This window comes from Capricornis sumatraensis, chromosome 2 (genome assembly GCF_032405125.1).
Source record: "Capricornis sumatraensis isolate serow.1 chromosome 2, serow.2, whole genome shotgun sequence".
Taxonomy (NCBI): Eukaryota; Metazoa; Chordata; class Mammalia; order Artiodactyla; family Bovidae; genus Capricornis; species Capricornis sumatraensis.
Genome location: NC_091070.1, coordinates 129,322,146 through 129,339,405, shown reverse-complemented (window position 1 = coordinate 129,339,405; position 17,260 = coordinate 129,322,146).

Here is a 17,260-nt window from a genome sequence, read left to right as displayed (position 1 = left end):
GAAAAGGTATTTTTAAAAGTAATGTGGATAAACTAAAAGTCATAAATAGCAAATACATGCCTGAAAAAAAAAATGACAAGGTAGGAGAACTTGTTCTACCAGACCAAGTCTTATTTCAAACTGAGACAAGCTCCTGAGACAGAATGGTTTGGATAAAGGGATGGGGAAATAGCCCAAATGCAACAGGAAAGAGACTCCAGGAAAGTAAAGCAAAAGTCACTCAGTCGTGTCTGACTCTTTGTGACCCCATGGACTATACAGTCCATGGAGTTCTCCAGGCCAGAATGCTGGAGAGGGTAGCCCTTCCCTTCTCCAGAGCATCTTTCCAACCCAGGGATCAAACGCAGGTCTCCTGCATTGCAGATGGATTCTTTCCCAGCTGAGCCACGAGGGAAGCCCAGACAAACATTTACGTATCTGATTAAAAAAATAAACCATTATATGACAAGTTGGCACTGAAGATCAACTGGGAAAAGATGAACCATTTAAGAGATATCACTGAGACGACTGTATTCATGTGGGAAAAGAACTGACTCTTATCACATATACACAGATGCAAGACTTCAAAGGAAAACTAAAATTGTTAGGGAAAAATAGACAAAAATGTTTTTTGACTTTGGGAATAGCAAAGTATTTCTTAAAAGATATTCAAAGGAGCAGACTTTATAAAAATTAGATTGATCAATTGGACTGTATTATAACGAAGAACTTTTTCTTTCAAAAGAAAGTTAAAAAGTCATAAATTGTTAGAAAATAGTTGCAACTTATCAACCAATAAAGAATTAGTATCTAGCTTATATCATAAACTGGAGAAGGGAATGGCAACCCACTCCAGTATTCTTGCCTGGAAAATTGCATGGATGGGGGAGCTTGGTGGGCTACAGTCCACAGGATCACGAAGAGTTGGACACGAATGAGTGACTAACACACACACTTATATCATAAACATAGCATGTTAGAAAAAATGGATGGAGGACGTGAACAAGCATTTCACATTAAAGAAACAACACTAGTCAACTAGCTCAACTTCATGAGGAATGTCACAATTAGGAAGCACTATCACCTAGATTTATAAAATTAATAAATATTCCAGTACTGAGTACTATCAAGGATATGGAAGAATGGAAACATTCAGACACTGCTAGTTCTAGTATAAATTGATGCAACTTCCTTGGAAAACTCTTTGGCATTCCTTGGTATAAAGACATGAATATGTTGTGATGTAAGAATTTCACATCAGTATATATTTCCTCTAGAACTTGCACAAGTGCAGCAGAAACCATGAGAAAGACTATAGCCTTATTTGTAACAGTAAAAACTGGAAACAGTACAAAGTCCCTCAACACTAGAATGGCTGAATAAATTGTTATACATTCGTGTAACGGAATACTATACCAAAGTAAAAATAAGTGAACCAAAACTATATGCACTATATAAATTTCATGTTGAGTTAAAATTAAAAGTCATCAGTTCAGTTCAGTTCAATCGCTCAGTTGTGTCTGACTCTTTGTGACTCCATGGACTGCAACACGCCAGGCGTCTCTGTCCATCACCAATGCCCAGAGCTTGCTCAAACTCATGTCCATTGAGTCAAGGATGCCATCCAACCATCTCATCCTCTGTCGTCCCCTTCTGCCTTCAGTCTTTCCCAGCATCAGGGTCTTTTCCAGTGAGTCAGTTCTTTGCATCGGGTGGCCAAAGTACTGGAGTTTCAGCTTCGGTGTCAGTCCTTTCAATGAATATTCAGGACTGAAACCAGATTGACTGGTTTGATCTTCTTGCAGTCCAAGGGACTCTGAAGAGTCTTTCCCAACACTACAGTTCAAAAGCATCAATTCTTCAGCACTCAGCTGTCATTACAGTCCAACTCTCACATCCATATACGACTACTGGAAAAATCATAAAAGTCATGAAGGAGTACAGATACTTTGGTTTAGTTTTCATAAAGATAAAAAGACCCAAGACTCTAGGTTGCCTTTAGTTCTGGTAAAAGAATTACATGTACCAACTGGATATGCTGCGGTTCCACATTGGGGTTTGAGCCCAAAGCCTCAGAGAAGAAATGCACATTCCTTCATTCATTCATTACTGAGTTCCTACTCTGAGTCAGGCACTGAGGGGAAAAGTGACAAAGTAGACTAGATGTTTGTCCTTATGGATCAATAGGAAAGACAAAATTAAATGATTATACAAGTACATATATAGCGACAAAATACGCTAAGTGCTGTGAAAGGGAAGGAAAACAAGCAATGAGAGTGTAATGAGAGCCCTTCATGGAGGATTCACATAAACTACTTAAGCTGAATGTTACTAACACAGTGCCTGCCACGTGGAAAGTACCTAATGTAAGTTTTTGAGCGATTGCTACTTCTGCCTTCTCTGTTCATTCAACAATATGTATCAAGGATATTCTCTGTGCTAGGTATTATTACAGGTCCTGGAGACGCAGCAGCATCTCCTTGTAGAGGTATGGCCATAAAACCAAACAAGTAAGTAACTTACATACTACATTGAAAGGCACTGAGATCTATTGAGAATGGTAATGCAGGAAAGGAGAAGTAGAGAGTATTGGGAGGGTGTTGGAATTTAGAATAAGGTATTCAGCAAAAGTTTTGTCTCCTTAAGAATGTGACATTTGAGTAAGGTTCAAAGGTGGTATGAAAGTGAAAAGTGAAGTGAACGTGCAAGTTGCCCAGTCGTATCTGACCCTGTGTGACCCCATGAACTATACAGTCCACGGAATTCTCCAGGCCAGAATACTGGAGTCGGTAGCCTTTCCCTTCTTCAGGAGATCTTCCCAACCCTGGGATCAAACCGAGGTCTCCCACGCTTCAGGCAGATTCTTTATAGCTGAGCCACGAGGGAAGCCCAAGAATACTGGAGTGGATAGCCTATCTCTTCTCCAGCGGATCTTCCCGACTCAGGAATTGAACCAGGGTCCCCTGCATTGCAGGTGGATTCTTTACCAACTGAGCTATCAGGGAAGCCCAAAGGTGGTATAGGAGCCACACACACACACACACACACACACACACACACATGCACACACACAAAATTATCAGTCTACAAAGGAAATTGTAGATACAGGTAAGGGGAAATTGAGGCCCAATTTAGTTAAGAAGAAGTAGTTACTTTTAGTTCAAATTTCCAAGCCTAGAGAACATTCATCCTAGAATGTATATAGAATTACTCACACTGAAACAGAAACATATAAATATCTGTCTCTTAAAAAATAGGAAAAGGTAGATTCTGGCTTTGACCAGCAGTTCAAATTTCTCTGTGTCCTTGGTAGAATTTTAGAATGCATAACAAACAGGTCAATGAAGTTAAAGTATATGTTTTTCTGGAATTCTCTTGCTTTTTCTATGATCCAACGGATGTTGGCAATCTGGTTCCTCTGCCTTTTCTAAACCAGTTTGAACATCTAGAAGTTCTCAGTTCACATACTTTTGAAACCTTGCTTGGAGAAGTTTCAGCATTATTTTGCTAGCGTGTGAGATGAGTGCAAGTGTGCGGTAGTTTGAACATTATTTGCATTAGGCGATTTCTTTGGGATTGGAATGAAAACTAACTTTTTCCAGTCCTGTGGCCACTGCTGAGTTTCCCAAATTTGCTGGCATATTGAGTGCAGCACTTTAACATCTTTTAAGATTTGAAATTGCTCAGCTGGAATTCTATCAGCTCCATGAGCTTCGTTCATAGAGATGCTTCCTAAGGCCCACTTGACTTCTTATTTCAGGATGTCTGGCTCTAGGTGAGTGATCACACCATCATGATTATCTGGGTCATGAAGATCTTTTCTGTACAGTTCTTCTGTGTATTCTTGTCACCTCTTCTTAATATCACCTGCTTCATGTAGGTCCATACAGTTGCTGTCCTTTATTGTGCTCATCTTTGCATGAAATGTTCCCTTGGTATCTCTCATTTTCTTGAAGAGATCTCTAATCTTTCCCATTCTATTGTTTTCCTCTATTTCTTTGCATTGATCACTTAGGAAAAGGTCAGTTTTCATTCCAATCTCAAAGAAAGGCAATGCCAAAGAATGTTCAAACTACCACATAATTGGACTTATTTCACACGCTACCAAAGTAATGCTCAAAATTCTCCAAGCCAGGCTTCAACAGTACAAGAACTGAAAACTTCCAAATGTTTAAGCTAGATTTAGAAAAGGCAGAGGAACCAGAGATCAAATTGCCAACATCCATTGGATCATAGAAAAAGCAACAGAATTGCAGAAAAACATCTACTTCTGCTTCATTAACTATGTTAAAGCCTTTGACTGTGTGGATCACAACAAACTGGAAAATTCTTAAAGAGATGGGAGTATCAGACCACCTTACCTGTCTCCTGAGAAATCTGTATGCAGGTCAAGAAGCAACAGTTAAAACCAGACATAGAACAATGAACTGGTTCAAAATTGGGAAAGGAGTATGTCAAGGCTGTATATTGTCACCCTGCTTATTTAACTTATATGCAGAGTACATCATGCAAACTGCCAGGCTGGATGAAGCACAAGCTGGAATCAAGATAGATGGGAAAAATATCAATAATCTCAGATATGCTGATGATGCCATCCTTATGGCAGAAAGTGAAGAGGACCTAAAGAGCCTTTTGATGAAGTGGAAAGAGGAGAGTGAAGAAGCTGGCTTAAAGCTCAGCATTTGAAAAATGAAAATCATCACCTCACACCAGTCAGAATGGCCATCATCAAAAAGTCTACAAACAATAAATGCTGGAGAGGGTGTGGAGCAAAGGGAACCCTCTTGCACTGTTGGTGGGACTGTAAATTGATATAGTCACTATGGAAGATGGTATGGAAATTCCTTTAAAAACTAGGAATAAAACCACCATATGACCCAGCAATCCCACTCCTAGGCATATACCCTGAGGAAATCAAAACTGAAGAAAGACACATGAACCCCAATGTTCATTGCAGCACTATTTACAATAGCTAGACATGCTGCTGCTGCTGCTAAGTCACGTCAGTCGTGTCCGACTCTGTGCAACCCCTAGAAGGCAGCCCACCAGGCTCCTCTGTTTCTGGGATTCTCCAAGCAAGAATAGTGGAGTAGGTTGCCATTTCCTTCTCCAGTGCATGAAAGTGAAAAGTGAAAGTGAAGTTGCTCAGTCCTGTCCAGCTCTTGGAAGCAACCTAAATGTCCATCGACAGATGAATGGATAAAGAAGTTGTGGTGTATATACACAATGGAATATTACTCAGCCATGGAAAGGAATGCATCTGAGTCAGTTCTAATGAGGTGAATGAACCTAGAGCCTATTATACAGAGTGGAGTAAGTCAGAAAGAGAAAGATAAATATCATATACTAATGCATATATATGGCATCTAGAAAGATGGTACTGAAGAATTTATTTGCAGGGCAGCAGTGGAGAAACCAACATAAAGATAGACTCATGGACTTGGGGAGAGGGGAGGAGAGGGTGAGACGTATGGAGAGAGTGACATGGAAACTTACATGACCATATGTATAATAGACAGACAGTGGGGATTAGCTATATGCCTCAGGAAACTCAAACAGGGGCTCTTCATCAACCTAGAGGTGTGGGATGGGGAGGGTTATTGGAGGGAAGTTCACGAGAGAGGAGACATATGTATACCTATGGCTGATTCATGTTGAGGTTTGACAGAAAACAACAAAATTCTGTAAAGCAATTATTCTTCAATTAAAAAATAAATTTTTTAAAAAAGAAAACAAAGATCATGGCATCCACTCCCATCACTTCATGGCAAATAGATGGGGAAACAATGGAAGCAATGGAAACAGTGACAGGCTTTATTTTCTTGGGCTCCAAAATCACTGCATATGGTGACTGCAGCCATGAAACGCCTGCTCCTGGGAAAAAGAGCTATGATAAATCTTGACAGCATATTAAAAAGCAGAGACAACTATGCCAACAAAGTTCCATCTAGTCAAAGCTACAGTTTTTCCAGTAGTCATGTATGGATGTGAGAGTTGGACTATAACAAAAGCTGAGTGCTGAAGAATTGATGCTTTTGAACTGTGGTATTGGAGAAGACTCTTGAGAGTCCCTTGGACTGCAAGGAGATCCAACCAGTCCATCCTACAGGAGATCAATCCTGAATATTCATTGGAAGGACTGATGCTGAAGCGGAAACTCCAATACTATGGCCATCTGATGCAATGAGCTGACTCATTGGAAAAGACCCTGATGCTGGCAAAGACTGAAGACAAAAGAAGGGGTTGAGAGGACGAGTTTTTTGAATAGCACCACCAAATTGAGTGAATGAGTGCTCACTCAGTTGTGTCTGACTCTGTGTGACCCCACTGACTGAAGTCCACCAGGTTCCTCTGTCTGTGGGATTCTTCAGGCAAGCATACTGGAGTGGCCCTCCAGTATGCTTTCAATGCCCTCTTCCAGGAGATCTTCCAGACCCAGAGACTGAACCTGCTACCTGTCCTCTGCCATTTGTTAACTGAGTGACCTTGGGCAAGTTACTTAACCTCTCTGTGCCTCAGTTTTCTCATCAATAAAGTGGGAATACTAATCTTGCTTATATACTACATATATGTGAAGCTTATATATATTAACTCATGGAAAGTGTTTTGAACAGAGCCTGGCACATGCTAAACATTCAATAAACATTGTTAACTGTTGTATATTCTGTCCTGGGCTGTATGTATATATACATTTTAATCTGGGGCTCTGATTAATATGCAGAAGTCACTTTCCTCATACAGCCTGGAGAAACAGATGATATGTTAAAGGACAAAGTCAAGATTCAAAAAGATTTCAACAGGCTAAATGAAGTCTTGAAACTGTGAAGATAAAAATTTCAGAGGCAAATGTCTAGATCAGATCTATGCTTCAAAGAATTATTAAAGTCCAGGATGAGGTAAAGTGACTTAGAAGCCAATTAGTGTACACACACACACACACACACACACACACACACACACGATTATACCACAAAATGCTATGATTGTCCCATAGTTTAAGGAATGAAGGATATAAGAGGTAATGATTCCAATGTCCTCTGTACTCCACAGACCACATCCAGAGGACTTTATTCCTATCTGAGAGCTCCCTGCCTGCCTGCAAGACATCTTCAAGCAGAACCATGCCCACTGGGGCTGCTTGAATGGGGAAGAGCTTCCCAATTCCACTGGGTATGGGCCAGGTTCAGGAAACTGGCACTGTTTAGCCCAAAGAAAGCCCTGACAACTGTCTGGACATATTTCAATGTCTGCCGTGGAAAAGAGAGATTTGATTTATCCTTTAAGGCTTCACAGGTCTGATGGTTTGAGTTACAGGGAAGTAGTTTGGGTTAGTATGTGAGAGAGAATTAATAAGTAAGAGGTGGCAAGTGCCTGTCATTGGAAGACTCCCCCATCCCTCCCCACACACACATAGAAGAGAGAGAGTTCCTGCCCACCTCCACCTCCAACCTAGAGGGCCTGGTGATGGAGGAAGTTCCTACACGAGGAGGAATATCTCACTAGGTGGCCTCTAAGGTCCCTGCTGACTCTGAGAGTTGCCATTCTGGAAATAGGGTCTGGTGAGTTTGGGAGAATTTTCTGAGAAGAAAAACATCTTATGAGTTTCCGTCTGGAGGGAAATGCTTGGGGACATGGGGAAGCTTGTCTGCTGGTTCCTGGAAAGATGGCCATGAAAGGTGGCCACTGCCTGCCTTTACATCCCAGCCTGCTCCCTGGGAGTCCATCTCTTTTCACACCAGGGGAAATGCCTTGGAGACAAAGCCATTTTTGGAAAAAATAAAATAAAAGAGAAGTGAGGCTAGTGTGTGTGCTGTAGAAAGGGATCGCTTGTGGGAGAGTTTGTTTTATTCTCATCCTGTGGTTGTTTTCTGAATAGCTTGCCAGCAGACCTACTGGAGACGGCTTCTATGCTCTCAATTGAAAGTTTCCTAGCTCTATAGGCGCAGATGTTTTGGAAATCTAAACAGGCTGTCTGAAGCTGCTTTTTAAAGTGAAGAACTGTTTTTTAGTAATGTGGCAATCCATTTGAATGGAATATTTTAAAACAGTCCGTGTTTGTATAAAGAACAGTTTTAGCTCCGTGGCCTGAACGTAACATCTTCGTGAAGATGATCAGAGCTTCGGCACCATTGAAATTTGGGGCCACAGAGAACTGATTCTACAACAAGGCAGGACTGGCTCACAGCAACCCTTTGTTTCCACGCTGGAGGATTTTTCTCCTGCCTTCTCTTGTTTCTGGGTGGATTTAATTAGGCGTCTACATTCCTGATCCTGAGTGATAATATAGTTAAACCAAAAAAATGGGGCCTAGGTCTTCACCAAGCTTAAAATTAAAATTGAGAAATAGCTTTAACCCACATGAAGTGGCTTGAGAATAAATGTAAAGCAATTAACAGATGAGCAGGGACTTCCCTGGTGGTTCAGTGGTTTAAAATCTGCCTTGCAATGCAGGAGACACTGGTTTGATCCCTGGTTGGGGAACTAAAATCCTACATGCCACGGAGCAACTCAGCCTGTGTGCAACAAATCAGTGCAGTATCGAAAGATCCTGCATGATGCAACTGAGACCTGAGGCAGTCGGATAGATAAATAATAAATAAATAAACAAAAACAGGTGAGCAGTTCTGACCGTGGCCAGGACAGAGGCAAGCCGGGTTCACCACTGCAAGACAACTAATATTATGGCAGCTTCTTAGGAAACACAGTTACAGAGAGAGGTGGTTCCAAGTCTGTTACAGAAATCTCGAAATGCCATAGCTAACACAACTGCTCTACTTGGCGTCTGTCCTTCAGGAGGCAAATTAGAGGGAATATCAAGGAGGAACTTGGTATGAGCTTGGTGGCAGGAGGTTGCGTGTATCTCCTACTTGGCTTTGAGCAGAGATGGAAAGTAAGAATAGTTCAGACAACTGCACTCAATAATCCTGGTTAATTCATGCTCTTCAGATGAGTTGATACATACTATCATTCAAGATTCAATTTTTTGAGTCTCTATCATTTATAGACCTAACATCTGCTAAATGTGTACTACCTGATTGCAAAAGGGATCTTATTCCTGTGGAGGAGACAGATTTTTGAACCAAAATTCCAACATGCTAGATGTATGGAATTAACCAAGGCATCCCATTTTCCAAAGGACAAAAGGAATTCTCCAGAAGTGCTTTTCTTGTCAGGTGTTTCAAATGGAATCTTAAAAATGACTTTATTTTTTCTGGTACATGGTGATTTTTTTTAAAAAGGACAAAAAGGGAGAAAAATGATAGGAAGAGATAGACACTGTTTAGAAAAAAAAAAAAAAAACTCTTCTTTTTCCAGTAATAATTACCCATATGAAGGGATTATGTCATTATTTGCCCAATATCCTTAGGAACCTCGCTACTGACTGCTTTCAGCATAGTGAAAATTATGTAATGGTGTGTGTACTGGGGGGCAAATTGGACATTAAGACTCACCCCCTTAACCCTAGAGGCTTCCCTGCTGTGCCCACAGCTGAAAAGACAGGGGTCGCAGAAAGGAGGTTGGGTTTGCATGTATGATCGTTACATTTTGTTAAAGATTGCAACATTGTGCTGCTTGCTGCTATTGTTCCATCTCTGTCAGGATTTTTCCCCCATGACTTTCATTCTTCAGAAGGTGTTGGGACCATAGTCCCTGGTTTCAGGCTGGACCCACATCCTTCTCTCAGAGCCTGCTGATTGGTACTCTAGAGGACTAATGGCTGAGTATGTACATCTCGTCCAGTCTTAAACAGGGAGCCCGAGTTACCTGGGTCCTTCCTCCCAAACTTTTTCCCTTAAGTTAATAAATTAGACCTGCTACCTAAATTTCTTTGCTCCCAGCCATCTGCCTGCACAATGAAAATCGATGATCAAAGTGAAAAGAGGGCTTTGGGGTAAACAATCCTGATCTGAGACCCTTTGAGTCTTCAGTTCAGTTCAGTTCAGTTTAGTTGTTCAGTTGTGTCTGACTCTTTGCGACCCCATGAATCGCACCAGCCAGGCCTCCCTGTCCGTCAGCAACTCCCAGAGTTCACTCAGATTCACGTCCATCAAGTCAGTGATGCCATCCAGCCATCTCATCCTCTGTCGTCCCCTTCTCCTCTTGCCCCCAATCCCTCCCAGCATCAGGGTCTTTTCCAATGAGTCAACTCTTCGCATGAGGTGGCCAAAGTACTGGAGTTTCAGCTTTAGCATCATTCCTTCCAAAGAAATCCCAGGGCTGATCTCCTTCAGAATGGACTGGTTGGATCTCCTTGCAGTCCAAGGGACCCTCAAGAGTCTTCTCCAACACTACAGTTCAAAAGCATCAATTCTTCAGCGCTCAGCCTTCCTCACAGTCCAACTCTCACATCCATACATGACCACTGGAAAAACCATAGCCTTGACTAGACGGACCTTTGTTGGCAAAGTAATGTTTCTGCTTTTGAATATGCTATCTAGGTTGGTCATAACTTTCCTTCCAAGGAGTAAGCGTCTTTTAATTTCATGGCTGCAGTCATCATCTGCAGTGATTTGGGAGCCCAGAAAAATAAAGTCTGACACTGTTTCCACTGTTTCCCCATCTATTTGCCATGAAGTGATGGGACCGGATGCTGTGATCTTCGTTTTCTGAATGTTGAGCTTTAAGCCAACTTTTTCACTCTCCTCTTTCACTTTCATCAAGAGGCTTTTTAGTTCCTCTTCGCTTTCTGTTGGCTCATTTGTAAAGTAGACTGAATGAATTTAATGGGTGCAATTTAGAAATGGTTGTTGTTGTGTTGTGTTAATCACTAAGTCGTGTCTGACTCTGCTGCGACCCCATGGATTACAGCCTGCCAGGTTCCTGTGTCCATGGGATTTCCCAGGCAAGAATATTGGAGTGGGTTGCCATTTTCCTCTCCAGGGGATCTTCCAGACTCGGGATCAAACCCATGCCTCTTGCATTGGCAGGTGGATTCTTGGCCACCTCCCTGCCACAGAAGCCCTTAGAAATGGTAAAGGGCTGTAAAAATACAAGGTGCTACTTACTTCTGATCCCAGCAATTCTACCTCTTCTTTCTAGTCTCCAATGCCTACCATCAATATTTTTTAGAACCCTACTTGCCACCTCAGTTCTCCTGATTCATTAACATGCATTCCTTGCTCTTAGAAAGAAAATATGTTTGCCACTGCAGCAACCTGATTTCAGTTGTCTGATTTCACATTCCTTTAACCCTTTCAGTGGACATGTATTAATCTCTCTGTGCCAGGCATTGTGCTGACGAGGCCTGTAGAGAGCTATAAGAGGCAGTCCTTAATCTTAAGGTAATTTATAGAGGATGAGAGATCTGGGTTTGCCTCTTGGCTCTGATGTTTACCAACTGGGTGATCTTGGAGAAGACGCATAGTTTTTGGACCTCAGGTTTCTCAACCAGTGTTGTAAGGAGTAAAGGCAATAACATGCCTGACTGACCCATTTTGTTGGTCTTCTGTAAATGTTGGATGTTGTTATTATTATGCCAGCTCAGCTACCTCCTGAAATTCCTTCATTGTGAACAGCTAATGCAGGAAAGGAGCCAGTGGCGCCGTCTGTGGCAGACAGGAGGACTGTGTCTGAGAAAAGAAGGTGAACTACCCACTGGTGATGTCATGAAATAACTGAGAAGAATCTGGTGGGCAATACCAATTCATTCTTGCATTGGGTTCTATTGTGGCGGGTATGGCTAGGGAAGCACAAAAATTCTTCAGGGTATGGCCATTCTCTTTTGGAGAAGGCAATGGCACCCCACTCCAGTACTCTTGCCTGGAAAATCCCGTGGACGGAGGAGCCTGGTAGGCTCCAGTCCATGGGGTCGCTAGGAGTCGGACACGACTGAGCGACTTCACTTTCACTTTTCATTTTCATGCATTGGAGAAGGAAGTCGCAACCCACTCCAGTGTTCTTGCCTGGGGAATCCCAGGGATGGGGGAGCCTAATGGGCTGCCGTCTCTGGGGTCGCACAGAGTCGGACACGACTGAAGCGACTTAGCAGCAGCAGCAGCAGCATGGCCATGCTCTGAATCACCTGAGGATATCGGGCCACCTGTCTCCCTTTCTTCCCTTTCCATCTCCACCTACATTTACAGTGTATTTCCCATCTTTACATTTTGTCTTTCTGTTTCTGCTGTGAAACAGCAGATTCTGCCTGTGTTACAGTATAACTTTTACTTTCTAAAACTGTGTTAGTTCCTAGAAGACAGGGAATGTTTAACCAGTATTTAAGCCTCCTGCAATATTACAGGAGTGAGTGCTCCAAAAGTCTGTCACGTATACTTAAACTGAACTTCAGTGAGTCCCCATTGATTGTCTTATCAAATTTAGTTCCAAACTCAGCTCACAGTCAAATCCTCCATGAACATCATCTTTCACTGCTCTCCAGGGCTGCTGTAGACAATTTTTCCTCCTTCCCATTTTCCTCTGGTCTTCTCATCTCTTCTGAAGATGCTGTTTTCCTCTTTACCGCATACTTACTCACTTACTTCACTTTTAATGCTGCGTTCAAGTCCTACTTGTGACACCAAGTCTTTTCTTATTATCCAACTCACTTGGATTTTTCATTCATTCGTTCATTAATAGGTCATTTAGCACTTTGCCAATTTAGTCTTTATTGTAACACACACTTTCTTATATTGTTGTCCAGTTGTTGCGTGCAATTGTGATATGATGGGTATTAGTCCTGCTCAACAGTATTTCTGGTTCTCTTCCTCGTGAGCCTTCAGGAGGATTGCACTTCCCTAACTCTTGTTAGTCACACCATGTTTCTGCCAATCTGGTCAAGCAGAAATGGCACGTGTCATTTACAGACAGAAGCTGAAGAGTCAGTGCGTGACTCTCTTTCTCTTCCTGCTGCTGTAGTGATCCTGACACTCCACACAGTTGACCTTCTGTCAGCTGGGATCCCTGAGGATGATATAGAGCAGAGTCCCACCTCCATGACTTATGAAAGACACGTACCATATAGGAGCACTGATTGTTGTAAGCATTGATTGTTTTACGTTTCTGGAATTAGCGTAACTAGGTGATCCTAACTGACACATGTGTCTTGTCTCCTGAGCACAAGGCTAAGCACAAGGACTGGGTTTTCACTTGTTTCTACATGTCTCATGAGACCTTAAAGAGCACACATACCAGCCTCTTAGTGAGTGAACATGTTTTAATCCCATCACAACACCGTTCACTGGAAAGGGATAACTAATGTCTTCTAATACATTCATTTGTTTGAATCTCTTCTATAACTTTTCTGCCTGGGGTTTAGTCTGTTTAAACAATTCCAGGGACAGTAGACTCACTCCATCCAAGGCCATTTAATTTTTTGGGAAAATTATGCCAGAAAGCTCAGCCTCATATTGATTCAAAATCGATCTCAGTGTAGCATCCTGTCCTGGTCTGAACTACCTCTCAGGATGTAAGGAAAACATTGGCTTGTGTCCTGCTCCTCACTGTGATGGTGCAGATCTTACCTGGGAGAATTTACGGCAGTGAATTCTGTGTCCCAGACTGAATTTTCCTCCCTATTCAAGAAAAGCCTCAAAAGCCCCCAGGTCACTTACAGAACAGCTTTTAAACATACTCCATCACGTGAAGGAAGATCTTTTCTTTGGCTGCCCTCAAGTTGCACAACACGTTGGCGGGGGTTAGAGGAAAATTAGGAGCACTCTGTGGTCATGAATTGTGAGGACAAGTAGTCACTGTGTGGGATTCCACTGATATTTCCCTCAGACATGATAAAGCAACCCCAACTGTTGGCCACAAAACCATTCAGAGACGTTCATCTCACCAACCCTGACCTCAGCTGCGTTGTGTCTGGCCACAGACCCTACGCTTTCTCTCGGGAAAGTTCCATGATTAAAGAGCCATGGAAAAGTCCACTTGCAAGGATGCTGCTGGAAGGATCTGAATAGAAACCTGGGGCATAGTGGTTTATTTCTCTGAGATGCATATCCAGGCTCTGCAGCCATTGGCGGGCTCTGCTGAGGAGCAAGGGGTTACCCCGTCCCCTCAGCCCCCAACAAGAGCGCTCCCAGCCCTGGAGCTAATCCAGCCTCAGAGGGGTCTAGAAAGTTGAAAGCTCAGCAGAGGAAATAATATCACAAATGAAATGGTTTTGAACCATAACAAAATGAGTTTTCCTTGGAAACGGTTCTGTTTCTTTAAATAAAAAACAAAACCTCTCAGACTGCAGAAAAACACGACCCAGAGACTGAGGCAATTTGGAGAGCTTACGCACGCCTTCCCACCCGGCCCTGGGCCCTTCTCTCCGTGTGTGGACATTTGTGAGAAGCAACTTGTTTGACAACCAGACCATTCCCAGAAGAGCCTGTGAGTTTCTAAGGCCAAGAGATTGAGTTTTCTTCAAGAGGATAGGAAGAAGGGACTAGAAACATGGGATAAATGCATTCAGTTCCTCCCCCAAACAACTTTTCAGGCAGTCTGCTTTCCAGGCACTGGAGTTATGAGGAGGAATAAAACTCAGTCCCTATTTTCCAGGTGGGGGAAGTACCCATTCAGTAAATGATTGTAAAAGTTGAGATTGCATATTGTGCTGCCCACTCAATAAATATAAAATTTGAGATTGCATATTGCACAAACATAAAAAATATAAACAACCTAATATGTGTAAAACAGCTTTCTAAGGAATAATTAACATTTGTTGAGTGCCGCTCTATGTGAAGAATTCACTATTTTTTCACTAAAATCCGATGGAGGTAAAGGTACCATCACTATTCTCTCTTTATAGATGGAGGAAATGAGGCATATAGTGTCTAAGTAACACGTTCAAGGTCACACAGCAAGTAAGAGGTGACATCATGGTCAGTACCAGGTATGTTTCTATCACCTGTGGGTTTATCCTTAGAGTTACACATGCTTTATGTCATTTACCCCTCTCCGCAGACCTGGTAGGTATGAATAAACATCCTTGCTTTACTAAATGAAGACATGGAGACAGAGAGATTAAGTAATATCTTGCCTGTGGTTTCACCCTGTGTAATCATAGACATTCTTGTAAGTGGCACAGCCAGGGCTTGACCCTGGGTTTCTTTCCAGCTGTGAGCTCTGGAGGACAGCCTTAGGCAGCTAGTTAAGCCAGATCCAGAGCCAGTTGTAGAAAAGGCTTTCCATATCAACTAACACCCAGCATGGAGGATGGTACTTACTGTCTGTAGGGGTATGTTGAGTACAATTTAACTTAAGCTCTACATCAACACTCTCATAAATGAAGAAACCAAGGCTCAGAGCGGTAAGTGATTTGGCTGAGTTTGCATAGCTAGTAAATGCAGTGAACAAACCTGGAATATAAGAAGGCTTTTCCAAGAAGACAAGAGTCTGGTTTGTAACTGAAGCATGGCAGTATACTGTTATCTATGAAGACAGGCTAAGTTGTATTGTGTGTGTGTGTGTTTCTATGTATCACCAAATCTCAGTGGCTGAAAGTTTTCGTAAAACAAAGGTTTATTTCTTGTTTATCCTTCAACTGTGAAGGTTGATGGGGGACTCACTGAAGGAACTTAGCATGCATGCATGCAACTCTACCTGGCCACTCAGGATCTAGGCAGACAAGGATTCTGTCCTTTTATGATTTCACCATCTCAACAGAAAGCTTTGGAGTTCACTGTGGCATAGGAGGAGAGCACAGATAATTACACACTGGTACTTAAATGTTTCCACCAGAACATGAGCCCCATCACTTCCACTCACTTCACACTGAAGCAAGTTAGGTGACCTCTCTTAACTTTAAAAGGGGTGAGCAGAGACATGGGGGAGCAAAGAACTGGGAATTTTTGTATTAATGATGTCTTCTTCAGTGGCAAATGGTTAGCTGCTTAGGCTCTGGAGTAGGACGGTTAGATCTTTGAACTCCATCTAAGACACTTACTGGCTATGTGATCTTGACTTAGCCTCCCTCGATTGTGGATATCTCTTCTGTTAAGTGGGGACAGTAATAGTAACACGGTAAGCACTCAGCCCAGGGTCTGGCATCATGTAAGCCCTCAGTAAATCTCAGCTACATCTCTGCTGTCACAACCACTTGGGACATATTAGAGTAATACTTGTTTTAAACAGTATAGGCTGAACCTATTTTCAGGGCAGCAGTGGAGACGCAAACATAGAGAACAGACTTGTGGGCACCATGGGGAAAGGAGAGGGTGGGGCAAACTGAGAGAGGAGCATTGGAACATGTACATTACCATATGCAAAACAGAAAGCTGGTGGGATTTTGATGCATGATGCAGGGAGCTCAACCTGGCACTCTGTGACAACCTAGAGGGGTGAGATGGGGTGGGAGGGGGTTTCAAGAGAGCGGAGATGTATGTATACCTATGGTTGATTCATGTTGATGTATGACAGAGACCAATGCAATATTGAAAGCAATTATCCTCCAATTAAAAATAAATTCATTAAAAAAATTAAAATCAGGGTACATCATGAGAAATGCTGGACTGGAAGAAACACAAACTGGAATCAAGATTGCCAGGAGAAATATCAATAACCTCAGATATGCAGATGACACCACCCTTATGGCAGAAAGTGAAGAGGAACTAAAAACCCTCTTGATGAAAGTGAAAGTGGAGAGTGAAAAAGTTGGCTTAAAGCTCAACATTCAGAAAACGAAGATCATGGCATCTGGTCCCATCACTTCATGGGAAATAGATGGGGAAACAGTGGAAACTGTGTCAGACTTTATTTTTCTGGGCTTCCAAATCACTGCAGATGGTGACTGCAGCCGTGAAATTAAAAGACACTTACTCCTTGGAAGAAAAGTTATGACCAACCTCGACAGTATATTCAAAAGCAGAGACATTACTTTGCCAACAAAGGTCGGTCTAGTCAAGGCTATGGTTTTTCCTGTGGTCATGTATGGATGTGAGAGTTGGACTGTGAAGAAGGCTGAGCGCCGAAGAATTGATGCTTTTGAACTGTGGTGTTGGAGAAGACTCTTGAGGGTCCCTTGGACTGCAAGGAGATCCAACCAGTCCATTCTGAAGGAGATCAACCCTGGGATTTCTTTGGAAGGAATGATGCTAAAGCTGAAACTCCAGTACTTTGGCCACCTCCTGCGAAGAGTTGACTCATTGGAAAAGACTCTGATGCTGGGAGGGATTGGGGGCAGGAGGAGAAGGGGACGACAGAGGATGAGATGGCTGGATGAAATCACTGACTCGATAGACATGAATCTGAGTGAACTCCAGGAGTTGGTGATGGACAGGGAGGCCTGGCGTGCTGCGATTCATGAGGTCGCAAAGGGTCGGACACGACTGAGCGACTGAACTGAACTGAAAAATTA